The 26,431-nt window shown below is 42.7% G+C and overlaps 1 pseudogene; it reads right to left on the bottom strand.

Moving 5' to 3' along the window:
- Window positions 1-1,382: 1,382 nt before the first annotated feature.
- Window positions 1,383-25,797, bottom strand: LOC102274254 (small ribosomal subunit protein eS1-like; annotated as a pseudogene).
- Between the last annotated feature and the right edge of the window lie 634 nt (window positions 25,798-26,431).

Genomic DNA, 26,431 nt, shown 5'->3' with positions numbered 1-26,431 from the left:
GCAGGATAAATGACAATAAAACTACATCTCTGCATATGATTTTCAAACTACAGAAAATCAAAGATAAAGAAAAAGCCTAAAAGAAGTCAATGGTTTAAAAAACAAACAAAACAGCAAGATCTATAACAAAACCCCACAACATCTTACCTATAGAGGAACAAAGATAAGTACAAAGATAAGAACTACTCCTCAGAAGCCACACAAACAAGAGGATGAAGTGAAACATTTAAAATGTTGAGAGGAAAAAAAAAACCAACAACCTAGAATTCTTTACCCTGCAAAATTAACCTTCAAAGGTGAAGGAGAAATAAAGACTTTCTCAGCCAAACAGAAGTTGAGAGAATTTGTTGCCAGTAGACCTGTCATGCAAGAAGTGTTAAAAGGTGTTTTTTTAAGAGAAGGAAAATAATATAGGTCAGAAACTCAATCTGTATAAAGTAAGGAAAATATCAAAGAAGGAGTAAGTAAAGGTAAAATTAAAACTTTTCTCTTTCTTATTCTTGATTGATCTAACAGACAACAGTTTGTTCAAAATAACAATACCAACAATGTATTTGATTATGTATGCTTAATGTATATATCACATATATAGATATATACTTACGTATGCTTAGATACGGGCTTCCCTTGGGGCTCAGTGGTAAAGAATCCGCCTGCCAATGCAGGAGATGGGGGTTCAATCCCTGGGTCAGGAAGATCTCCTGGAAAAGGAAATGGCAACCCACTCTAGTATTCTTGCTTGGGAAATCCCATGGACAGAGGAGCCTGGAGGGCTACAGTCCATGGGGTCACAAAAGAGTCAGACATGACTTAGCCACTAAATAACAATAGCAATCAAAATTAAGTCAAAATCACTATATTAATTTTAGACAGAACAAACTTCAAAGCAAGGAACATTATCGAAGATAAAGAAGGGCATTACACAATGATAAAGGGGTCAGTTCCGCAAAAAGACATAACAATCATTAATGTGTATGTGCCTAACAACAGAGGGTTAAACTATGTGAGTCCAAAATTAATAAAATTGCAAAGAGATATAGATGAGTCCACTATCATAGTTGGAGACTTCAACTCTATCAGAAATGGAGAGTGCACAGAAACATTCTCCAAGACCATATGTTAGGCCATAATACAAATGTCAATCAATTTAGAAGGACTGAAATAATAGGAAGTATGTTCTCTAATCACAGCAGAATATTAGAAATTAATAAGTGAAAGAAATTTAGAAAACTCACAAATAAGAGGAAATTAAACAACGCTCCACTCTTGCTTGAGACCTTTTCTGAGGTGTTTGAGGTTCCTCCTTACTACTTAAGTCTTCCTATCAGACTGAGACACTTTTTGACATGTTTGAGATCCTTCTTTATCACAAATAAAACTTTTTATTTGTCACCATTAAAAGTCTGAATTTTTTTAACTGATTCTTGGACTGGACTCATATCCATCAGCCTATTCAACTTTAGTACCTGTCTCATCCTTGATAGCTTTCCAGAACTACTACCGTCACCTCATGAAGCCCCATGAGTTTTCCCAATTCAAACTTGGGATTCTTTAGTACCCTTACTTCTCTAACAATGACATCATGGAGTGGATAAGTACTTTGGCAAATCTCATCTGTGTGTTTTCCAGTATTGTCTGGAATCAATTTATTGACCACTTCTTTCAAGTTATTTGTCTATAACTCTAGGGTCATGATTTTCATCATCATCTTCTGGATTTGGCAGACCTGTTGCTGCTGAGTGTAAGAGATCTTCCAAATATGATTGTTGCATTTTTTAAATAAAATAGACAAACCAATTAACTTTCAGTAGTCTTGACACTGACATGAGCTTCAATCACAGGGTGCCATTTTTTGAACCATGGAGCACATTTTGTCATAGGTAAACTCCATGCCATAAAGTTAGGTAGCTTTGCCCCGAATAGCCTCAGTAATTAGCTTGAGTATTCTAAATGCAACTTCATCATCCTACAGATCAACAAGGCTCATTTCAAAAACATGATATAATTTGAATTCTTGAGTTCTCATGACTAGTGTTTTTCCAATATTTCTTGTATTGAACATAACTGTGCTTTCACATCATAACAGTCTTTCTAAGGAACTGGATCAACCACTTTCTTCTTGCTTTCCTTTTTGCCACCTTTCATTAGGTACCTGTTCCTGCCAACCGTCAAGGCACTGCTGCTCAGAGCACTTCATTCATTTTGAGACTCTGACTTCCCTATCCTGACATGTTTTTGATTTTCCCCTATCTATTTGAGATTCTCCCTGATTTGTTCTACCCTCTTCCTGATGTATTTGAGACCCATCCTTTTATATATATATATATATAGGAAAATATAGGGGAAAATTAATAGCCTACTCACAGCCTCTTGTTTTAAAACTTAGAAATTTTTAATTTGGCTTTAAAATTTTCCCCTCTCTGACAAGACAAAAAAAGTGGAATTTTCCTCCCTTTTCCTTAATTTGGTAGCTCCCACAGAATAGTTTTTAATTCTAAGCAGTGAAAACCAAGGGTGGAAAGGGTTGCTGAAAACTGGAGTATTTATTTATAATCAACAATTACTTGGATGATCACATGGGCTCCCCTGGTGGCTCAGTGGTAAAGAATTCACCTGCCAATCCAGGAGACATGGGTTTGACCCCTGGGTTGGGAAAGATCCCCTGGAGAGGGAAATAACAACCTACTCCAGTATTCTTGCCTGGGAAATTCCATGGACAGAGGAGCCTGGCGGGCTACAGTCCACAGGATTGCAAGAGAATCAGACATGACTTAGTGACTAAGCAGCAACACCACACCGGCACTGAAAGACCCACCTGAATTTTGTAATTGAGTGTCTGTGCATGCAGCAAAAGCCCAGAACATTTTGAGATGCAGAGTAGTATCAGATCACCATCTGGATCACAAATAATTTATACATTTTAAATACTTTGGAATCATATGGGTCAGGCAATAAATAATATACTAAATCTCAGTGAGAAAAAAATTCTCCAAATGTTGTATCTGTGAATCCAATTTAAATCCTAATAACAGTTCTGAGAACTTGATCAGAATGCAGGAAAGGCCCCTAGTGCTTATGTAAAACTAAATGAACATTATTCTTGATTTTTTTTTAATATACCAAAGAACAGCTGATCAAATTAAGGTTAAATCTCCACTGTCTAGTCATGGGAGCCAACTGGAATTGAATTCCACATCCAATACCCTGTCTTTGGATAAGACTTTGATGTAAGACTCCCTTATCAGATCCTGACCAAATGGTGACTTTACATGCTGGGTCCTGAGTTTGAGAAATACGGTCAATGCTTTAGGGATTTTTGAGAGAAGTTGCTGAGGTATCTGATTATTTTCCTTTTTTAGTTGCACTGGGGCTTTGTTGCTACATGCGGTCTTTCTCTAGTTGTGGCAGGCAGGGGCTACTCTAGCTGCAGTGTGCAGGCTTCTCGTTGCAGAGCACAGGCTCTAGGCACACAGGCTTCAGTAGCTTAGGTGCTTAGGTGCTTAGGCTTAGGTGCTCCAGAGCATGTGGAATCCTCCAAGACCAGGGATGGAACCTGTGTCCCCTGCATTGGCAGGCAGATTCTTATCCACTGTACCACCAGCAAAGTCCCTGAGGTATCTGATTCTTGAAGAAAGACAGAAAGAGAGTCGGGGGGCTGATCTTAGTTGGTGGTAAGATGGTAAGACAGAGCACTGGGCTGCCTCAGACTTTGGGAGTGGGGCACTGGCAGGGGGTAAGGTCAAGCTGGATGTTGTCATGAGGTCACAACAGAAGCTCTTCCAGGGTGGAAGCAGGGGCCTGAAGCCTAGAAACAAACTAGGTTAGGAGCTGGCAAGGTAACTTGACCACTGACCTTCACCAAGCACTTGTCAGTGACTTTGGTCAGTCTTTACAGGCCCAGCCATCCACCTGCTAGAACAAAAGCCCCACATCCGTTGACTGGGGAATATAAAGACCTGGCCCACTTGCCCCAATTCAGGGCATCACCACAGGTTAATTCCTGCTCCAGACCTCCCCATGGGATCCACTGAGACCTTTGTTACAACTGCTTCCAAACCCAACTTCTCCCTTTGCCCAATCAGACTTCACTCACTCCCCAAAAGTATTGATTTCTTGAGAACTTCCCAGTAAGTTTCCTGAATATGCTAAGCTAAGCTAAGTGAATCAGTCTCAAAAGTCTGTTTTCTAGAGTATCTTAACTGTGACTCTGAACTCACGGAAACAGAGAACAAGGCAGGATCAGGTACAGGGGAAGAGTCACGAGTCCAGATTTGGACACGTTATCTTTGAAGCAACTTTACCATATCTAAGAAATGTCAAGCAGGCAGTTGCATGTATGAGAAAAAGAACAGATTTTTTGCCCCTCAAGCTGCTCATGATATAATCAATAAGATAAGATGTGCTCTGCAAAAAAAACCCATAATATGTGGTGGTGGTTGTTGTTCAGTCGCTCAGTCACGTCCTACTCTTTGTGACCCCATGGACTGCAACACACAGGTAATATGAGCTAGTGTATTACACAAGATTATAGATGATGTGCTAGAGAGGTTCAGAGATGGTCAGGAAAGATCTCATGGCAAAGGTGACATTTTTTAATGTCATCAGTGAAGATGGGAGCAGAGGTGGAGCAATGTGAGCTAGGCCTGAAGATAAAACACCCAGAGCAACACACCGGGCAGGGGGCAGTTCAATTTAAATGGAGGGTCAAGTACGCAAAGGGGCTTAGTGGGACACAAGGTTAGTAAGTGTATTAACCATTAACCAGAGTTCTCCAGAGACAACCAATAGGATATGTGTATGTATTGAAAGAGATTTATTATCAGGAGTTGGCTCATATGATTATGGGTGAGTGCTCAGTTGCTAAGTCATGTCTGACTCTTTGTGATCCCAGGGACTGTAGCCCACCAGGCTCCTCTGTCCATGGGATTCTCCAGATAAGAATACTGGAGTGGGTTGCCATTCCCTTCTCCTAGAGATCTTCTCAACCCAGGGATCGAACACACCTCTCCTGTGTATCCTGCATTGGCAGGTGGATTCTTTACCACTGAGCCACCTGGGAAGCCCCACATGATTATGGAGGCTGGCAAGTCCAAAATCTACAGGATGGGCTGGAAAGTTGGAGACCCAGGAGAACTGATGCTACAGTTCAAGTCCAAAGGCGTGTAGGCTAGAGACTCGGGAGAGCTGGTAGTGCAGTTCTAGTCTGAAGACCAGCTACTGTAGAGCCAGGAAGACCAACGTTGCAGGTGAGGTCTGAAGGCAATCTACTAGATAATTCTCTCTTGCTTGGGGGAGGCTGGTCTTTTTGCTCTAGTCACACCTCCTAATGATTAGACGAGGCCCATCTACATTAGGGAGGGCAATCTGCTTTACTCAAAGTCCACCAATTTAAATGTTAACCTTATCCAAAAACACCCTTACAGAAACACTCAGAATAGTTTGACCAAATATCTTGGCACCCCTTGAGCCAGCCAAGTTGACATGTCCAGTAAACCATCACCAGAAGGTATGGGTCAACTGAGGAAAGACCTTGAATGCTAGCATTCGGGCTATGGGAACTTATAAAAGTTTAGAGGCCAGAGGATTGGAATGAGAGATCCTGGAGGCAGAGAGAGAACTTAGGAGACTACTGTAATCATCTCGGCAAGAAGCAAAACAGGATAATGACAGTGAGACTGGAGGTCAGTAAGACTTTGAATGCTAGAGATTAGGTTGTTTAGAGGCCAGAGGATTGGAATGAGAGCCTAGAGGCAGAGAGAGACCTTAGGAGACTACTGTGATAATCTAGGCAAGAGAGAAAGCAGGATAATGACAGGGAGCCTGAAGGGAGGAAACAGAGGCAAGCAATGTGAAACAGACAAGACTTGGCAAGTGACCAGTCCTGGGGGATGAGGGAAAATACGCAGAGAATGACTTTGTAGTTTCAAACCTAGGCAACTAAGAGAATGGTGAAGCCACTGAGAGCAATGGAGGCATCGGTGGAGAGAAGATGCCTGTCTCCCTGAGGGCTCCTCTTGTTGCAGAGTTTGGGGCATGTTCAGGGTATCAACTGATATGGGACTTCCCTGGTACTCCAGTGGTTAAGAATCCCTGGTGCTCCAGTGGTTAAGAATCCACCTGCCAATGCAGGGGACACAGGTTAGATCCCTGGTCTGGGCAAATCCCACATGCTGTAGGGCAACTAAACCCGTGTGCCACAACTACTGAGCCCACACACTCTAGAGCCCGTGCTTCGCGACAAGAGAAGCCACTACAAAGAGAAACCTGAGCACCTCAGCTAGAGAGTAGTCCCTGCTTGCCGCAACCGGAGAAAGCCTCCTCGCAGCAACAAAGACCCAGCACAGCCAAAAATAAATAAACAAAAATAGATATTTTAAAAATTATTGCATAACAAATCACCCAAAAATGGTGACCTAAAACCAATAAAACATTTTACTCACAAATCTGAGGGTGTCTGGGCTCACATAGCTGTTCTCACCCATTGTAATGATGAATTGTATTAATTTTGTGTTGGTAACAGGAAATTAATTCTTCACATAGGTATTATTAAATGGCTGATACAAGTAAACATTTCTGTGTATTACCTACTGAACTTTTTTTAAAATTGAACACCGCTTTTATCTACTGACACTGATTAATTCTAGATCTACTTCACTGCCCTAAAAGAAAATTATCTGCTGTGCTACCTCTTCTATGCCAAGAAAGCGTTCTGAGTTAGAGTATGAAATGTCTAACGTGCTTTAGAAGTAAAGATTGGTTGAATGAGGTATCTTAAATTAATTTTAGATCTCCCTTTAATTGTAGTTTTATTGCACTTAAATGTTAATCACCCAGTCGTGTCCGACTCTCTGTGATCCCATGGACCGTAGGCATACTTGATCTTAGCCAAAAGGCTGAGAAGCAATGATTGTAGTTTTCTAGGATTTTATTAAATACTCTAGATACAGTTGAAAATTTTAAAACAACTTTATTGTGGCATAACTTACTACCATAAAATTCACCCTATTTTTAAAAGTGCAATCCAATGATTTATAGCCATCTGATCAAGCTGTGCAGCCATCACCACAATACAGCTTTAGAACATTTGTATCATCCCAACCCCAGGCAACAACTGTCTCTACAAATTTCCCTCTTCTGGACTTTTCATATAAATGGAATTGTACAATATATGTTCTTTTGAGTCTGACTTCTTTCATTTACCATGATGTTGGCAAGGTTCATGCGTGTTATAGCATGCATCAATACTTCATTCTTTTTTATAGCAAAATAATATTATACACCACATTTTGTGAATATCTACATACAAGTCTTTGTATGAACATAAGCATTCATTTCTCTTGTTTAGATCCCTAAGAGTGGATTGGCTGAGTCATATGATAAATTTATATTAAACTTTTTAAGAAACTAACAAACTGTTCTCCAAAGTTATGGTCCCATTGTTTCTTACCTACCACCAGTAGGGTTCCTATTTATTCACATTGTTTCCAGCATTTGTTACTGTCTGCCATTTTTCTTATAGCCATCCTAGTGAGCATGAAATGGTACTCATTGTGGTTTTGATTCACATTTCCCTCAGAACAATGATATTAAGCATCTTTTCATGTGCTTATTAGCCATTTGTACATTGTCTTTGGCAAAAAGTCTATTAAGATCCTTCGCTCATTTTTAATTGAGTTTTTTGTCTTTTTAAGGCTGAGTTGTAAGAGTTCTGGAATAACAGGTTGAAATTGAGTATAATCAATACCATCTTTCTGGAGTACATATGGTATTATGATTCAAATGCCCTAGAACTGTATTTATTTTTGTTTATCCCTCTAAGTAGGCATTGTGGTGGATACTACAATGTACTACCCAGCTCTTCCTTCTTGATGTCCAACTTCAAGTGTATGGTCAGCAGACAGCTCTTAGATGTCAGTCCTCCAGGGTCTGCCTCAACTGCAGAGAACCACCAGGCAGCCCACATCCAATGATCCGTGCAGGTGTATAAAGTTCTGGTCATTTCCACCCACCTCTGGACAACTCTGCAGGACTACTCTAACTCCAGCTCCCCATAGGGTCAGCCAACTCTGTCGGCAGGCTTGCAGCCAAGCTTAACTTCTCCGTCTGCTCAGTCCTGCTTTCTTCCCCTCTATTCTACAGGTGTTGATTTCAAGAGCACTTTGTCCCCCATCTTTATTGAGATATAGCTGACAAATAACATTGTGTAATTTAAGGTGTACACTGTGTTTATTTTATATATTTGAAATTTTGCAAAATGATTACTACCATATAATCATTTCTTTATTGTGGTGAAAACATTTAAGATCTATTCTCTTAGCAACATTCAAATATATGATACAGTATTATTAGCTATTATTTCCCATTAGATCCCCAGAACTTGTTATTCTTATAACTGGACGTTTATACCCTTTGACTAGCATCTTCCCATTTCTCCAATCCCCAGCCCCTGGTAACTCTGTTTCTCTTAGTTCAGCTTTCTTAGATTCCACAGGTTAGTGACACCAGGTAGTCCTTGTTTTTCTCTGACTTGTTTCACATAGCATAATGCCCTCAAGGTTAAAACAAGTTTCACAAAGGACAAGATTTCCTTTTTTTTCTCATGACTGAATAACATGTATGTGTGTGTGTGTGTGTGTGTGTGTGTGTGTGTGTATCTCACATCTTTATGTTCATCCTTTAATGGATACTTCAGTTGTTTCCATATCTTGGCTACTGTGAATAAGGCTGCAACGAACAGAAGAGAGTAAATATCTTTTTGAGATATGGAAGTGGGACTGCTGGGAAGTTCTATTTTTAGTTTTGTGAAGACCCACTATAGTGTTTTTCAAAATGGCTGTACCAATTTACATTCCGATCAACAGTACATGAGGGTTCCTTTTGCTCCAATCCTCCAACTCTTATCTCTTGTTTTCTTGATAATAGCCATTCTAATGGGTGTGAGGTGATATCTCATTGTGATTTGTATTTACATTTCCCTGATAACTAATGATGTCAGGCACCTTTTCATATGTCTGGTGGGCATTTTTATACCTTCTTCCAAAAAAGTATCTATTCAGGTCCTTTGCCCATTTTTCAATTGGACTTTTTTTTTTTTTGCTACTGAGTTGTGAGTTCTTTATATATTTTAGATATTAACCCCTAACAGACCTATGATTTGCAAGTATTTTATTCCATTCTATAGGTTGCCTTTTCATTTTATGGTTCATTTCTTTGGCTGCACCAAAGATTTTTAGGTAGCTGTAGTCTCACCTGTTTGTTTTTACTTTGTTGCCTGTGCTTTTGGTATCATATCCAAGAAACTGCTGCCAAGACCAGTGTCAAGGATCTTTTCTCCCTGTGCTTTTCACCAGGAGTTTTATCATTTTCAGTTCAGTTCTGTTCAGTTGCTCAGTCGTGTCCATCTCTTTGCAACCCCATGGACTGCAGCACGCCAGGCTTCCCTGTCCATCACCAATTCCTGGAGCTTGCTCAAACTCTCTGTTCGTTTCCAAGGCAAACCATTCAATATACAGTAATCTAAGTCTATGCCCCAACCATTAATGCCAAAGAAGCTGAAGTTGACTGGTTCTACAAAGATCTACAACACCTTCTAGAACTAACACACACACACACACACACACAGATGTCTTTTTCATCATAGCGGATTGGAATGCAAAAGTAGGAAGTCAAGAGATAACCAGGCAAGTTTGGCCTTGGAGTACAAAATAAAGCAGGGCAAGAGCTAACATTGTTTTGTCAAGAGAACAAGTTGGTCACAGCAAACACCCTCTTCCAACAACACAAGAGATGACTCTACACATGGATATTACTAGATGGTCAATACTAAAATCAGATTGATTATATTCTTTGTAGCAAAAGATGGAGAAGCTCTATACAGTCAGCAAAAACATTACCTAGAGCTGACTGTGGCTCAGATCATGAACTCCTTATTGCAAAATTCAGACTTAAATTGAAGAAAGTAGGGAAAAACACCAGGCCATTCAGGTATGACCTAAATCAAATCCCTTACGATTATGCAGGGGAAGTGACAAACAGAGTCAAGGGATTAGATCTGATAGACAGAGTGCCCAAAGAACTGTGGACAGAGGTTTGTGACATTGTACAGGAGGAAGTGATCAGACCATCCCCAAGAAAAAGAAATGCAAAAAGGCAAAATGGTTGTCTGAGGAGGCCTTACAAATAGCTGAGAAAGGAAGAGAAGGTAAAGGCAAAGAAGAAAAGGAAAGATATACTCATTTGAATGCAGAGTTCCAAAAAATAGCAAGGAGAGATAAGAAAGCCTTCCTCAGTGATCAATGCAAGGAAGTAGGGGAAAACAATGAATGGGAAAGACTAGAGATCTCTTCAAGAAAGTTAGAGATATCAAGGGACTATTTCCTGTAAGAATGGGCACAATAAAGGACAGAAACGGAAAGACCTAACAGAAGCAGGAAAGATTAAGAAGAGGTGGAAAGAATACACAGAGAACTGCACAAAAAAGGTCTTAATGACCCAGATAACCACAATGGTGTGATCAGTCACCCAGAGCCAGACGTCCTGGAGTGTGAAGTCAAGTGGGCATTAGAAAACATCACTACTGGACTTCCTGGTGGTCCAGTGGCTAAGACTCCACATTCGCAATGCAGAGGATACAGGTTTGATCCCTGGTAGGGGAACTAGATCTTACATGCTGCAACCAAGACTCTACATTCAGCAGTGAAGAGCCAGTACAGCAAATAAATAAATTTTTAAAAAGAAGAAAAGAAAATATCACTATGAACAAAGCAAGTGGAGGCTATGGAATTCCAGCTGAGCTATTTAAAATCCTAAAAGATGATCCTAAAAGATCCTAAAAGTGCAGCACTCAATATGCCAGCAAATTTGGAAAACTCAGCAGTGGCCACAGGACTGAAAAAGGTCAGTTTTCATTCCAATCCCAAAGAAAGGCAATGCCAAAGAATGTTCAAACTACCATACAATTGCACTCATTTCACATGCTAGCAAGATTATGCTCAAAATCCTTCAAGCTAGGCTTCAGCAGTACATGAACCGAGAACTTCCAGATGTTCAGGCTGGGTTTAGAAAAGGCAGAGGAGCCAGAGATCGAATTGCCAATATTCACTGGATCCTGGAGAAAGCAAGGGAATTCCATAAAAACATGTACTTCCGCTTCATTGATTATGCTAAAGCCTTTGACTGTATGGATCACAAAAAACAAACTGTGGAAAATTCTTAAAGAGATGGGAGTACCAGACCATCTTACCTGCCTCCTGAGAAACCTGTATGCAGGTCAAGAAGCAACAGAACCAGACCTGGTACAAAATTGGGAAAGGAGTACATCGAAGCTGTATACTGTCATCCTGCTTTTCTATATATAAGATCATATCATCTACACAGAAAGACAATTTTACTTCTTTCTTTTCATTTTGGATACCGTTTTATTTCTTTTGCTTGCCTAATTGCCAAGAGCACTTCTTAATTATTCTACACATTAAACTCCATCTCAGAATCAGCTTCCTGGAAAACCCAACCTCCAACAGGCAGCTTTATTTTAATTCCTCAGAGACTGGCACATGGACACACACACATGCACACATACTATCACTTGACTGGCCCAGCAGTGGGCACCCAACCCAAGATGAATGGATCACAGCCTTTCCCTGGGAGTCGTGAACTTGGGAATCTGAGAGACTAAGTAGCTGCCCTTCTCTGGTGCAAACCTGGAAAATAGGAGGGTAGCAAAGAGTAATACCGCATGTTTGATTGCTCACTTACTCCAAGCAGGTCTCCAAGGGAACCTAGAGCCATGATCAACCGTTGCTCAGCACCTGGGAAAATAGCCCTGGGAAGGCTTTTTATGTTAATGATTGATGATTTTGTTGTGCACACCTGGAGCAATGAACCATGCTGTACCAGCTTGCCAGGATTGCTTTGCACAAACATCAAGATTGATGCTGCACACCTAAAGGGAACTAGATGTCTAGCTGGGCTCTGCAAGGAGATGAAGGGAGCAGGCACGTCCATCTCTGAAGCATGCTATCTAGCATCAGGATAACCACACAACTGCCTTCTCCACACTCCATAGTGAAGCCAGAAAGTCTCCTGCAGTCTTTTGGTCTTAGATCCAAACCAGAAAATAGTAAGCAGTAACCTGGAGACTAATCTCTCTGCCTTGGCAATCATTTTTTCTCCTAGAACAGATCTACCACAAGAGCTCAGAACATATCCAACTGTCTCCAGAGTCGTTTCAGTTACACACGCCTGTGTTATCCACTGGTGAATTTTGAACCTGGAAACTCTCTGAATCTCTTTGCAATTAACTAATACATAATCAAGAAGGGTAGAGACAGTGCTCATGAATAGCCAAGTCATACATCAGTGATTCTTCTTTAAACACTGGCTGCTTTCTCTAATCATAAAAGTGATATTCTCTGTAAAAAAAATTTTTTTTAGAAAATGCAGACAAGTACAAAGGAGAAAAAAAAAAGTCACCCATAATTCCACCACTCAGGTACCACCATTTCAAATACATTGGTTGTACCGTGTACTGTACTGTGCTTAGTCTCAGTCATGTCTGACTCTTTTGTAATCCCATAGACTTAGCCTCAGAGAAGGCAATGGCACCCCACTCCAGTACTCTTGCCTGGAAAATCCCATGGATGGAGGAGCCTGGTAGGCTTCAGTCCATGAGGTCACTAAGAGTCAGACACGACTGAGAGACTTCCCTTTCACTTTCCACTTTCATGCATTGGAGAAGGAAATAGCAACCCACTCCAGTGTTCTTGCCTGGAGAATCCCAGGGACGGGGGAGTCTGGTGGGCTTTCATCTACGGGGTCGCACAGAGTCGGACACGACTGAAGTGACTTAGCAGCAGCAGCAGCAGCAGCAGCAGCAGACTTAGCCTGCTAGGTTCCTCTGTCCATGGGATTCTGCAGGCAAGAATACTAGAGTGGGTTGCCATTTCCTCCTCCAAGGGTATTCCCTACCCAGGGATTGAACCCACATTACCTGCATCTCCTGCGTTGCAGGCAGATTCTTTACTGCTAAGCCACCAGGAAGCCATAAATACATTAGTTAATATGGTTTTAATGTTTCTCCTTGTACACATATAGATATGCACATATTACCTACATAAGGAAGATCCCATTAAGCATGCTGTTTTGAAACCTGCTTCTCTCATTCAACAAATATGTGCCCTTGTCATCATTTCTAATGTCTCCATTAAAAAGAAGCATTATTAACCTACTTAATCACTCTCTCGCTGTTAGACATCCAAGCTGTCTCCTAATCTTTATTAGTATTAAAAAAAAAATGCTTCTAAGGACCTGCCCATACATATGTCCTTACACACTTTTCAGTTTATATTTGCTACCCAGGTGACCCCAGGTCCTCCAGCATGCACAGTTCATCTTTCCCTTTAATATCTAAATAAAATGCGAATGACTCCATCCCACAAACCAAGAGAAGTCCAGTGGCTCTTCCAAGATCTCCAAAGGGCCTCAGAGGGTTCTGTTTCTCCTGGTCACCTCTCACGCTGTTTTTCCTGTTTATCCCATGTATTTCACCTTCTTGGGCAGCTGCAGCCTCTCAACATGACCGTCGCTCTTCCTACATCTGGTCAAAATGCCGCTACTGCATGCCACCCAAAGATAGCGGAGTTATGTGGAGGTTTGGAGTAAATGAAAGTCTATCACAACACAGCAGGAAATAACTTCAAATTCATACCAGGTATTACTGTCCCTAGGAAGTCACTGGCCATTCTCCACCACATGGGGACTTCTCATTGATGACATGCCTTTATGGACCGTGATGTCTTGCCACGTTCTTGAGACCTTCAGCTGTCTCCATTGACTTCATGTCTTCTCTTTCTCTGTACCTAAACTCCCCACCTCCTCACCCCAGTAAGCCCTGAAATTTCAAATGCTTCTTACTTTTTTATTTACCTCCTCCCACACCGCAAGCAACTACTTCCTCCTCATGATATTTCCTTCATTTGGCTTCCAGGACACGATATTCTCCTGGTCTTCTTCTTTCTTCACTGGCCACTCCTTCTCGGCCCCTTAACTGGTTCATTGACCTCTCCCTGACTTGTAAACTTTGACGTGTCCCAGGATCCAGACTTTAGACCTCTTTTTAAAATATCTGTTTATTTCACTGCATCAGGTCTTAGCTGTGGCACTTGGGCTCTTCACTGTCTCATACGAGACAGTGTCTCATTGTCTCATATGAGTCTGTTGTGGTCCACGAATTCTCTAGTCGTGGCACATGGACTTCAGCTGCTCCACAGCATGTAGGATCTTAGCTCCCCTACCAGGGATCGAATCTACATCCCCATCCCCTGCATTGCAAGGCAGATTCTTAACCACTGAACCACAAGGGAAGTCCCTAGACCTCTCCTCTATTTTTATTCACTCCTGGGTGATCTCATCCAGTCTAACGGCTTTAAATATCATCTCTACACTAATGACTCTTGAATTTACATCTTCTGCCCCGACCTCCAGACTCATATGTCCAATTGTCTACTTCACATCCTCACTTGGATGGTTAATATGCATCTCAAACTTAATCACTGACAAACTAAATTCTGCATTCCTCCCAAACTCGTTCCTTGCCTGGTAGTCCCCATCTCAGGAAGTGGCAGCTCCATGTATCCACTTGCTCAGGCCAAAACTTTGAAGTCATCCTTGACCCTTGTCTTTCTATCAGCACCTCACATTTGGCCTGGTAGCAAATCCTATCAGCTCTTTCTTCAGAGTATATACTGGCTCTGACTACCTCTCACCAACTCTACCACTAACCTCCCCTGGTCCCAGCCTCCTGATAGCCTCCTTCTTTTATGGACCACTGCAAGAGATCCTACAAGGCCTGTTTCCTTTTTTGCCCTTCTGTGATTTATTCTCCATGAATAGCCCTTTAATATTTAAGCCAGCAAATGTGACACTCCAGTTCAAAGCTTTCTAACTGCTTCCCATCTGACTTGTCTCAAATCAAAAGTGAATGTGGTCCATTACCTGTCTCCTTCTCCAACCTCACATACACCACTTTCCCCTCTTGCTCACTGCAGTACAGCCACACTGGTGTCCCTACTGTCCCTTGACTAAAGAAGCTCTTTCTCATTTGGGGGGCCTGTGCACGTGTTTGTCCCCCTCCTGAAATGTTCTGCTCCCAGAGATATCAGCATAGTTGCCTCCCTCCATTCAATCATGTCGCTGAGCCAATAGCACCACCTCAAAGAGGCCTTCCTTGGACTTCCCTGGGGTCCAGTGGTTGAGAATTCATCTGCCAATTCAGGGGACATGGTTCGATCCCTAGTCTGGGAAGATCCCACATGCCACAGAGCAACTAAGCCCAAGCACCACAACTTCTGAGCCTGTGCACTCTAGAGTCCAGGCCCTGCAACAAGAGAAGCCACTGAAATGAGAAGCCCACGCACTGCAACTGCAGAGTAGCCCCTGCTCACCGCAACTAGAGAAAGCTTGTGTGCAGCAATGGAGACACAATGCAGCCAAAAAATAAAAATAAATAAAAGAAGCCTTCCTTGACCACCATATCTAAAAATGGCACCCATATCATTCTGTAATCCTTGACGCTACAATGATCTCTGTTCATTTCCAAGGCAAACCATTCAATATCACAGTAATCCAAGTCTATGCCCCAACCAGTAACGCTGAAGAAGCTGAAGTTGAACGGTTCTATGAAGACCTACAAGACCTTTTAGAACTAACACCCAAAAAAGATGTCCTTTTCATTATAGGGGACTGGAATGCAAAAGTAGGAAGTCAAGAAACACCTGGAGTAACAGGCAAATTTGGCCTTGGAATACGGAATGAAGCAGGGCAAAGGCTAATAGAGTTTTGCCAAGAGAACGCACTGGTCATAGCAAACACCCTCTTCCAACAACACAAGAGAAGACTCTACACATGGACATCACCAGATGGTCAACACCAAAATCAGATTGATTATATTCTTTGCAGCCAAAGATGGAGAAGCTCTATACAGTCAGCAAAAACAAGACCAGGAGCTGACTGTGGCTCAGATCATGAGCCCCTTATTGCCAAATTCAGACTGAAATTGAAGAAAGTAGGGAAAACCACTAGATCATTCAGGTATGACCTAAATCAAATCCCTTATGATTATACAGTGAAAGTGAGAAATAGATTTAAGGGACTAGATCTGATAGATAGAGTGCCTGATGAACTATGGACTGAGGTTCATGACATTGTACAGGAGACAGGGATCAAGACCATCCCCATGGAAAAGAAATGCAAATATCTACACAAGACTAAAATTCAAAAAGAAACATGCACCCTTAGGTTCATAACATAACTATTCATAATACTTGAGACATGGAAGCAACCTAAATATCTGTCGACAGATGAATGGATAAGGAAGATATGGTATGTACAATGGAATACTACTCAGCCATAAAAAAGAAGGAAATAACGCCATTTGGAGCAACATGGATGCAACTAGAGATTATCATATTAATACTAAGTGAAGTAAATCATAAATAGACACTTATCACATAAATGATATCATTTATATGTGGAATCTAAGAGGATACAAATGAAACTATCCATGAAACCAAAATAGAATCACAGACTTTGAGAACAGAGTGGTGGTTGCCAAGGGGGAGGGGGTTGGAGGAGGGATGGAGTGAGAGATTGGGGTTAGCCGATGTAAGCTTTTATACATAGAATGGATGAACAACAAGGTCCTATTGCATATCACTTTCAATATCCTATAATAAGCCATAATGGAAAAGAACATTTTAGAAAGAGTATATATATAATACAAACATGTATAACTGAACCACTGCTGTACAGCAGAAATTAACACAGCAATGTACATCAACTATACTTCAAATTATTTTTAATCTATTGAGTTTTTTTAAGTGGCTTTTGTTTCGATGTCATTTCAGTTATCATGATAGTGGGGGCTGGGCTGAATTGTGCTATAGCAGCTTGATTAAGAGAAGAAGGCAATGGCACCCCACTCCAGGACTCCTGCCTGGAAAATCCCATGGGTGGAGGATCCAGGAAGGCTGCAGTCCATGGGGTCGCTAAGGGTCGGACACGACTGAGCAACTTCCCTTTCACTTTTCACTTTCATGCATTGGAGACGGAAATGGAAACCCACTCCAGTGTTCTTGCCTGGAGAATCCCAGGGATGGGGCATCCTGGTGGGCTGCCGTCTATGGGGTCGCACAGAGTCGGACACGACTGAAGTGACTCAGCAGCAGCAGCAGCTTGGTTAAGAGAGGAGACTCCATAGTTTCCTAGAGGCTCATTCTCTTGTATGATTCCGGGTTAGAGTTTGCCAAAAGTGGAACTTGTGTGAGAACTAACTGTAGGCAGAAGGCAAGAAGGAGTCACTACCATTGGCAGCCCCCACCCCAGCAGATGTAGAGATGGACAGAAACAGAGGTGCCCTGCAGAGGCTAGCTTATCCGACTCTCCCCTGTTCCACCTCAAGCTCGCGTTTCCTACCACTGGCCCCGCTAGCTAACGGCTGACTCAGGCCCTCCATCAGGGGCTTGTCTGTGGCCCCACACAGGCAGGAGTTACACAGAGGCCTCAGCCTCCCATAAACCTCTCCACCAACTCTCCCTTCACCGCCGCACTTGGACAGCTGGATGCGCTTGGCTTCTTGAACTTTCCCGAAACCTCTGATGTGTCCAGTTCTGCAAATGCTTCTGGTAGTGGCTAGTGACTCTCTGATCTTTTGACTCCTCGCTTCTAGACATTCACTCCCCCCGTGCCTCCCACATCAGCAAAAGGATTCATTCTTAGAATATCCACAGTGGCTCTGCTTCCCCGTCTAAATCTTGACAACACAATATGGATTTTGCCTTACTTTAAACAAAAACTAACATAAGAAAAGAAATATTCCAGATTATAAGGCAGAATTCCACCTCCTTCTATTTAGAATCTCTATGGCCCATAGGTATAGGGGGTAAAGGGACATTATTAAATGACTTGTGGAGTCACATAATATATAATGTAATATATATGATATATAATATAACATCTGACATATAATATATATGGGCTAACACGGAGGTACAGTGATAAAGAATCCATTTGCCAAAGCAGGAGACACAAGAGATGAGGGTTTGATCCCTGGGTCAGGAAGATCCCTTTGAGTAGGAAATGGCAACTCATTCCAGGAGTCTTGCTTGGAAAATCCCTTGGACAGAGGAGCCTGGTGGGCTACAGTCCATGGGGTCACAAAGAGTCGGACACGACTGAGCATGCATACACACACAAATAATAATAAGTGTCCCTTAAATACAGACTGAGGTGAGAAACATGATAAAAAGGAACAACTGAGAAAACACAACTTTATCTTGCTTTTATGAGATGAAACAGATGGAAGAGTGGGAGGGATTGGCAGAGAAGTTGTTTCTGTAGTCCAGAAATTTTCAGTCCAGTTTTACCATAATTCTTTAGGATATAGGGGGTTCAGGATGGGGAACACGTGTATACCCGTGGCAGATTCATGTTGATGTATGGCAAAACCAATACAATATTGTAATTAGCCTCCAACTAAAATAAATTAATTTATATTAAAAAAAAAAAGAAAAGAATCAGTCCAGTCTCCATTCTCTAAGTAACTATCATCTGTGAATTGAAAGAGAAGGGAGTGATTCTTACCTAGGAAACCCAGGTCTTTAAACACAAAGTATGAAATTACATGTGAATAAAAGCAAAGACAATACCCAAGGATTTTAAACATTGTAAAACCCAACAGCCTCCTGGTACTGCTAAGGCGTATAGTCAAGGCTTTAAATGTTAAATAGCTAAGTGTGTCAAAGATCCTCTCCTTTCTCCTCTCAATTCTACCTCCCTCTCTGCAACAATCAGAGAAAGGAAGTTTTAAAAGTTTTCAATAAGAATTTTGAAATTCAACATCCTTGTCTTAGGAGCACTGCATGTATGATGAATAAACACTTGGCTGCTTTGTTCTTTCAAAATCAAACTCTCTCCCTCCCTCCTTCCGTCTTCACAAGTGAACATTTATCACCCAGTGTCTTTAAAACATGTCCACTTCAGGTGGCTGGTCACTTGATCAAATAAAAGATGACAGACTTTGCCAATTTCCTCTCCCTACTCTGAATTAATAAACCAAGCTCACAGAGCAGTAAAATTTTATTTCCACGAAGCAAATATAGATTGCTTTCTCTTTGAGTGCTGTTTTAAAGTCTTCACACTCTTACTTGTGACCCAAGCACCTACCTATATTCTTGCAGCGTTAATGCTGACAGGTCAAAAAATACACAATGCTGTGAGCCAGCTAGCCCGTGAATGCCTCATTTGCTGTCGGCCACATGAGTGCACACGGAGGCCAATATACAAGCCAGGTGACCCTCAGCTCATCCTCACAGACACGAAGGGGATCTGGGGATCTTCTCCACTCCTGGGATTCCCAAGGATCCAAACTCTTGACCCTGTGTGTAGTTTTTTCTCCAACTTGTTGGGTTTACCACTGGAGGCCTGAATTAGTTTCCTGGGACTTCTGTAACGTATTACCACAAATTTGGTGGCTTCAAACAACAGAAATTTATGCTCTCACAGCCTGGAGGCCAGAAGGTCAAAATCAAAGTGTCCACAGGCAGGGCCAAACACTTTCAAGCCTCTGGTGGTTGCTGGCCTTCCTTGGCTTGTGGCCACGTCATTCCAATCTCTCCCTCCACTACTACACCTTCAACTCTGTGTCTGTCTTCTTTTCTTCTGTCTGTCTCAAATCTCTCTCTGCCTTTCTTTTCTAGGGACACATGTTATTGGAATTTAACTCCCCCCTCACCAGAAAATCCAGGGAGATCTCTGCATCTTAAGATTCTTAATTTCATGTGCAAAGGCCTTTTGCCAAATAAAGTCACATTCACAGATTCCAGGGATTAGAAAATGAACATATCTTTTGGGGACCACCATTCAAACCACTATAAGGCCTTGTCTCCCTGGATTCAGAAGTCTTTCTTTTAAGAGATTTCCAACCAATTAACACAACATTGTAAATTAACTATACTTCAGTTTAAAAAACAAAACAAAACACCATGTATACAATAAACAACAAAGATGTACTGTATAACACAGGGAATAATATTCACTATCTTGTAATAACCTATAATGGACAAAAACCTGAAAAAGAATATATATATGTAACTGACTCACTTTGCTGTACACACTATTGTAAACCAATTATAGCTCAATGAAAAAAAAGAAGTTAAAAAAAGCCTTCGAACCAGTTTCCATAGTGCTGTACTCATTAATGTTACCTATTGTATTCAGAGGGCTTCCTTGGTGGCTCGGTGGTAAAGAATCCACCTGCCAGTGCAGGAGATGTTAAGAGTCAGGGTTTGATCCCTGGGTCAGGAAAATCCCTTGAAGAAGGGCATGGCAACCCACTCCAGTATTCTTGCCTGGAGAATCCCAGGGACAGAGGAGCCTAGAGGGCTACAGTCTGTGAAGTCACAGAGTTGGACACGACTGAAGCGACTGAGCACCCACGCACGCTTTGTATTCAGAAACGCTCCCTAAACACCACAAAGGGCTGCATTTCTGTCGAGAAACCCTTTAAAGTGGTTCATCCCAGGTTTCTTTTCTCAGCATTGTCATCTCTATCTTTTTCTCCATCCTCGTCTACCTTCAATCAACTTTGCTGGCTCACATCTTCCAATTCCCATGGCTAGAAATCCTCCGCACTCAGAGTACTATAGCCTAGGCCACTTGCTCCAAATTTTTGCCTACATATCCATCACCTTTCTCAAATAAAGAATCCTACAGTCACCAGAATCCACTTTTTCTGGTGGTGAAGAAAATGTGTTCAGCAAATTTAGTCCCTCTGAGGATTTTTTAATATTTGCTTTATTGAGGTGAAATTCACATAAAAGAAAGTGAGGGACTTCCTTGGTGGTCCAGTGGCTAAGACTCTGCACTCTCAATACAAGGGGCCCAAGTTCAATCCCTGGTCAGGGAACTAGATCCCACATGCCACAACTAAAGATCCCATGTGCTGCAAAGAAGATTGAAGATCCTGTGTGCCACTAAGACTTGGCACAAATAAATATTTTTTAAAAAGAAAGAAAAAAATAAACTATCTTTAAGTATACAATTCGATAGCACTGAGTACACTCACAGTGTTATGCAGCCATCACCGTTATCTAGTTCCAAAACATTTTCATCACGTCCAGAGAAAACCCTTACCCACTAAACAGCCATTCCAATTTCCCCCTCCTCCAGTCCTAGGCAACCACTAATCTACTTCCTGTCTCTATAGACTTGCCTGTTTCGGACACTGCATATAAATGGAATCATACAGTACATGGGTTCTTCGTGTTTAGCTTCTTTCACTCAGCATCCTTGTTTCTAAGGTTTATCCATATTGTAGCAGGTATCCTTCATTCCTTTTTATGGCTGAATAATATTTCATTTTATGGTTAGACTACATTTTCTTTGTCCATTCATCTGCTGAAGGTTAGACTTATTTTTTAAGCATTTCTAGTCCATCATGTTCGGAGAAGGCGATGGCACCCCACTCCAGTACTCTTGCCTGGAAAATCCCATGGATGGAGAAGCCTGGTGGGCTGCAGTCCATGGGGTCGCTGAGGGTCGGACACGACTGAGTGACTTCACTTTCACTTTTCACTTTCCTGCATTGGAGAAGGAAATGGCAACCCACTCCAGTGTTCTTGCCTGGAGAATCCCAGGGACGGGGGAGCCTGGTGGGCTGCCGTCTATGGGGTCGCACTGAGTCGGACACGACTGAAGCGACTTAGCAGCAGCAGCATACCTCCTAGACACGTAGAACACTTCAGAATTCTAGCCAAAATTCTGTGGCCACAGACACAAGGTAACTTTACTTTCTCACAATGTGATGAAGGACTCTTCATTCACTGCATGAATTATTACTGATTTAAATCACCTCTTTAAAGTGCTCCTCATTAGAGAAGATGCCCATACCCTTTCTCCTTAGGTGGGCATTTCTGCCTTGCTTCTGTCTTAAATAAACTATTTCTCTGTGTGCTCTCCCACGTGTTATGCTGCTACTGCTGCTAAGTCGATTCAGTCGTGTCTGACTCTCAGCGACTCCACGTACGGCAGCCCACCAGGCTCCTCCATCCATGGGGTTTTCCAGGCAAGAGTACTGGAGTGGGGTGCCATTGCCTTCTCTGCCCACGTGTTATACTGAGTCTCTAATAATAAACTTTGTATACTTGTTTTTCCAGTTTTCACCTCCTTGAAACATTCTTGCTTTCAAAGGAGGGGAAAGAGTCAGGGCCATTTTGCTTCTTGCCTCGAGCCCCTGGTGGTCTAGCAGCTAGGATTCCTGTTTTTCATCCAGGCTACCCAGATTCAATCCCTGGGCAGGGAACTAAGCTCTCTCTCTTCAGGATGGCTCACTGCTGTATCTCTCATCATGACTGAGATGAGTCTGGGATGTAAAGGTAACGATGACATTTACTGACTGAGAGGCTGCTGGACGATGGGGTGGGAGCATGTCCTAGAGGATGAAATTTCAGAGAAGAAGGGGAGGGCATGGAGCTTAGAAAAGTCCTAACCAGAGGGGACACTGATTAATACAAATAGGGAGGAAGTTGGCCAAGGCAGTCAGGAAGAGGCGGGTGGGATTCAGTTAAGAGAGGAGACTGCAGAAACCCTTGATCTCGTTGCAAAGTGGAGAGAAATGTTTCTTGAGAGATATCTGCTAGCTCCAGGGACCGGGTTGTCAAAAAAGTTGAATTCTGGCCTGGGGCCAGTGTCAAAAAGGGTGAGATACCTAAGATGTCTCCCAGAGCCAGTCAGAAAGCCTGAGGGAAAAAGAAGTCAGAAATGGAAATGTCTGACGTACATATTAAATGGTAGCAAACTGTCTTCAGAGATGAGGCAAAGCCCCCTAGATTCACAGACCAAGAAGATCTAGCTCGTCGATCAAACTGCCTCACCTTTTGGAAAGAGAGATGTGTTGGTGACCAAAACAGAGCAGGTGGAGCCCTCAGTGAGATTGTGGGGCTGCAGGCTTTAGGCTTTAGAAGAGATAGGCCTTGAAATTCCTCACATCATGTGGCAGAAGAGATAAAAGGCCTCCATAGGGACCCATTACATAGAACAAAGATCCTCAGAACATTCCTTTCTCAGGTTCTCAGTGAGGGGAGGGAGGTACCATTTTGATATATTGAGTTTTGAAATTATAATCCCAATACCTAAATAGGGAAACATCAGCTTCCCAGGTGGCTCAGTGGGAAAGAATCCACCTGCCAATACAGGAGCCACAGGTTTGCTGCCTGGGTTGGGAAGATTCCCCGGAGAAGGAAATGGCAACCTGCTCCAGTATTCTTGCCTGGAGAATCCACATGGACAGAGGAGCCTGGTGGGCTACAGTCCATGGGGTCGCAAAAGAGTTGGACACGACTGATGCAACTGAGCACACACACACTCAAGGTAAACATCACAGATTCCCAGACATTTTTCCTACAGTCATTTTTTCACCTGCGAGGGTTTGGTCACCTCCTAGTAAAAATAAAGCCCTAAAGTAATCCCAGTGCTTTACAGTCAACAACATACTCTAGACAGTATCTCATTGGATCATCTCCTCAAGACCTTGTGAGGAGAGACACCCTAAAGGGCCAAGCCTTTGAGAAGTAAGGAGCCCACCAAGGAGGAGGTCATTCTGGAAGCTCCCAGTTACACCAGTTAGGGTCAATGCAGTGCCCTGAGACTGTGTTCACTCCTACCTCCAAAGATGGAGGAGATAGACTCGTCATTGGAACCCAAAAGGGAGAAGTCCCATAGAGAGGGCTGCCTTAAGAAGAACTGTGACCTCCTGACAAGGAACACAGGCAGAGTGAGGTGACTCTGCTGGAACAGAATCAGGGAAATAGATCTCTGACTTCACTCTGCCTCCATCCTTTGTGTTCTTGCTGGGGCTCACCAACAGCCAAACCCAAGAAGTCAGGCGGATGAGAACAGGGTGGGAAGTGTGGGTCTAAAGGGGCAGCAAGAGCAGTCTGGCACTACTTGAGTGACCAGAATTTTCTTCATTCATTGAACCCTCTTTCCATGACTTTCTTCACTAATTGAACTCTTCTTACGTGATGTTCTCCATTCATTAAACACCTTTTATATGCCATGTCATCTTAGTACTTTATCCTCATAAGCCCCAGAGGTAAGTGGTATTATCTCTACGGTGGAGGTGAAAAAATGGCAACAAAGAGTGACTTGGTCGAGGTCACTCAGTTAATAGGTAGGAGAGCCAGGATGGGACCCAAAGTTGCTGACACCAGAGCCTGCTCTGTCAGCCACCACCCTGTGCTGCCTCCACAACACCCTCCAAGCCTCCGTGCGATTAAAACAGTTGGAAGAGTCAAATGAGAGAGGGTAGGAGATGCTCTTGCATTACCGGGGGCCTTGCTCCTGTCATCCTTTGAAACCCCGGAAACAGAGACAGACAGATTGGCTCCAGGGCCTGAGGAATGTGGCCAGTTGCTTCGGTGGGGGAGCAGCTACAGGAGAAGAAAGGAAAGCTGAGCTGACAACAAGGGAAGAACCAGGTACCAGAGACTGACCTGCTTGGAGCAGCAGAGGAGGCAGGATGAGTCCCCCGGAGCAGCCTGGGATGCCATCGGGGGAAGGGGACTGAGGTGGGGAGACCAGCCACGGTGTGGCCTCCGCAAGCTGCCCACATGGCCACCAGGCCAACGGCTCTGACTTTGTCAGCAGCAGAACTGAACAAGCAAGAGAGAGAACTATACCTCAAAGACATGCTGTGGGTTTTCAGCAGAGTCAGGGGAATCAGGGTGTCAGCCCAACTCTGCTTGACCCTGGGGGTGCTTATTACTGGTGGTGGGGGGTGAGAGAGGCATTCAACGTAACTACTGGCTTTCCCCAGTCCTCTCCATACACACACAGACATAGGAAACAAACTTGCAGTTACTAAAGGGGACAGAGGGGGAAGGATAAACTAGGAGTTTGGGACTAAAACATACACACTACTATATATAATACAGTGGTAAAGAATCCTCCTGCCAATGCAGGAGACACAAGAGATGCTGGTTCAATCCATGGGTCAGGAAGATCCCCTGGAGAAGGAAATGGCAACCCACTCCAGTATACTTGCCTGGAGAATCATGGACAGAGGAGCCTGGCAGGCTACAGCCCAAAGGACCACAGAGAGTCAGACATACTTGAGTGACTAAGCACAGCACACAGCACATATATAAAATAGATAACTAGGCTTCCCTAGAGGGCCAGTGGTTGGGAATCCACCTGCCAATGCAGGAGACCCTGGTTCAATCCCTGATCCAGTAGGATTCCCCATGGTGTGGAGCAACTAAGCCCGTGCACCACTACAATTGAGCTTGTGGTCTAGGGCCTCAGCTACTGAAGCCTCCGGGCCTAGAGACCGCTCTGCAATAAGAAAAGCCACCGCAATGAGAAGCCTGTGCACTGCAGCTAGAGAGTAGCCGCTGCTCACCACAACTAAAGAAAAGCCCACGCTGCAACAAAGATCCAGCACAGCCAAAAATCAAAAAGAAATAAATTAAAAAAAAAACAGATAACCAACAAGGACCTACTGTATAGCACAGGGAACTATACTCAATATCTTGTAATAAACTATAATGGGAAAGAATCTAAAAAAGAATAGATACATACATATGTATAACTCAATCACTTTGCTGTACACTGGAAACTAACACAACATTGTAAATCAACTATACTTCAGGGAAAAAGTGTTTTTTAAAGAAAATAAAAATTAAATCCTACCTTGACCAGTTGAATGATGCAAAGAGGACGCCGTGCTCACCAAATTTGCGTCATTCTTCTACAACTTGAAAAGGACAGCAGTGCCAAGCTCCTGTTTAGTCACACAGGGCTGGGATATGTGTTTTACCCAGATCTTCTTTTTTATCACCAATCACCCAATGAGCAAATGTAAGTCCTCTTTTACATAGAAGAATTTGAGGCTCAGGGTTTTTGTTATTTCTCAGGGTCACCAGTGCCTGAGAAAGCTGTTTTCAAGTCAGGGCCCTTAAACCCCAGCACCCCAGCTCTTTGTTTCAAGGAATTTTAATATATTCTGTGAAATTCAGAAAATGAAATTCAGCAGAAGGTAGTCCCCTTGAAGAAGAAACAAAGTGGCCACCAAAGCCACATAGGGGAGGGAGGGAGGGGGCTGTGGCCATCTGAGAATACCTCAGAAACCTTAGAACAGACTGACCGTGAGCCATAAAATGTAGCAATGTGCCTTTCTAAAGGTCTGCCACAACAATCCTTCTTTGTTCTTCTTGCACAGTAGGCACACCAATATTTTGAGCTGCTTATTATGCAAACCTCCAAGCAAACAGAAAAATAAAGGGCACGACAACCCCCCAACGTGTCCCTCCTCCAGTTTCAATCACCTCTCATATCTGTTGGGGTTTCTACCACCTTTGAGAACCTGATGAAAACTATG

This window comes from Bos mutus, chromosome X (assembly GCF_027580195.1).
Source record: "Bos mutus isolate GX-2022 chromosome X, NWIPB_WYAK_1.1, whole genome shotgun sequence".
NCBI classification, from domain to species: Eukaryota; Metazoa; Chordata; class Mammalia; order Artiodactyla; family Bovidae; genus Bos; species Bos mutus.
Note: the sequence above shows the minus strand (reverse complement) of the source record. Positions and strands in the feature narration are given on the sequence as shown.